Genomic DNA, 1,675 nt, shown 5'->3' with positions numbered 1-1,675 from the left:
CCCGACTAGAACGTCCGCCTCGCGAGGGCAGGGATTTGTGTGTTTTATCCTCAGTGCGTAGAACAGAACCTGGCACATAGCAGATGCTCGGTGTATTGGCTTCCCTTTGGATTGATGAGTGGATTTTAGTTATTAATTAAGAAGGAGGTGAACACATCATCTGCACAGAGCCACATTTCTCAGATGCATTCTCCGTGGTAATGCAGACGATGGAAGTGTGGCTGCCTTGGGTTTACTGGGTTTCCGCCATGTGCCTGGCGATGATGCACAGACACTTCCCAGCTTCAAGGAGTAAGTAGGGAGCAGTCTGTCCCCGGGCCCCCCACTCTGTGTGTTCTTGGTTGCCCGCAGCACCTTGCAAGGCCTGTGTTTGAAATTCTCTTCCTCTCGTTCTCCGCCTTCCCATAGTCATCCAGAAACTGTCGCTGCTGTGCTCTGCGGGTGACATCTCCATGCGCCCATCCGTGGGACTCGAAGGCCTGCAAGCGCGTTTCACCTCCTGACTGTCTGTGCGGTCTAGGTCCCTCCCTGACACATAGCGCCGTCTGGTACCTTGCCCGAGGTGGAGGGTGCTCAGAGCCAGGGTGCTGCTGAGTTTTTCTCTGACAGCGAGAGCTTCGCTTGGCTCCTGAGAACAGTCAGGCCGAACACATGAGCTTGGACCTGAGTCACGCCAGGGGGCGCCCCGTGGCACTGTGTAGTGTGCAGTGGAGCCCAGGACTAGCACCTGAGGACATGCGCCTTCGTCCCTCTTCTCGTACTTTCCCCGCCCGTCTTCTCTCCTGCCCCTCCTAACATGTCCATTTCCAGGCCTTTTCCGGAGGAGCAGAGGCCTGTGTGGCACATACGGCACACATGTGGCACATTTGTGCACCCCCTCCGATGGCAGCGGAGGCCAAATGTTTATTGTCGACATGGGAGTAAAATGCAACCCCCCAGGTAGTGTCCCACCCCAGCTGGGTGGCGCTGGCAGAACGTCCAGCGGTTGTTCAGGCGAAGAAAGTGACTGAAGGTCTCCATGTTGGCCCACGTGGGCCCCCGGTGCCTTCGAGATTTGGAAAGAGACTATGATGCTCGTGGCCATTTAAGTCAGGGAGAAGGAGACTTGCTCTCCTCATTTTGTTTTGAGTTTTGTTTTGTGTGCCCCATTTTCTTAACTGGGAAACAACCCATTTCTCATTTCTAAGGTAAAAGTCCCTTGAAGAAGCCCAGTAGCAGAGGGGGCACCTCTGGGGAGCAAGGGAACTGAATCGAAACACATGTGTCTCAAGAAGCAATTCAGTGTCACTTCTCCTGGGAAGCCTTCCCCAGTGACGCCGGGACAGCACCAGAACGGCCCTGCCCTGTGATGCCTGTCCTGTGACACGGAGCTCCCCTCTACCGTGGCACGACCCTTCCTTCTCACCAGCCTCTGCCCCACCCCAGTTTAGCCGTGAGCCTTGGTGGGCAAGGGCTGTGACTCCCTCAGGCTGGCTCCTCGGGGCTGAATCGGCCCCAGTCCAGTGAGACACGCAGTACACGTTTGCGCAGTAAAGCCAGGCTTTAGACTGTGTCGTCACTGCTCACGGCCAGCAGAGTGTCCCAGACAGGCCTAGAAACATGTACAGCCGGGGGTGGACACCTAGACGAACGTCATGGAGCATGAGGCTGTTGAACTTAACATGTCAAACTTTGA

The 1,675-nt window shown here is 55.9% G+C and overlaps 1 protein-coding gene across 5 annotated transcripts in view; it reads left to right on the top strand.

Annotated features, from left to right (window-relative positions):
- STXBP1 (syntaxin binding protein 1) overlaps nt 1-1,675 on the top strand; it is a 68,090-nt gene that overhangs the window by 57,983 nt on the left and 8,432 nt on the right. The window lies entirely within an intron of this gene.

The sequence above is a fragment of the Pteropus vampyrus genome, unplaced genomic scaffold (genome assembly GCF_000151845.1).
Source record: "Pteropus vampyrus isolate Shadow unplaced genomic scaffold, Pvam_2.0 Scaffold95, whole genome shotgun sequence".
Taxonomy (NCBI): Eukaryota; Metazoa; Chordata; class Mammalia; order Chiroptera; family Pteropodidae; genus Pteropus; species Pteropus vampyrus.
Note: the sequence above shows the minus strand (reverse complement) of the source record. Positions and strands in the feature narration are given on the sequence as shown.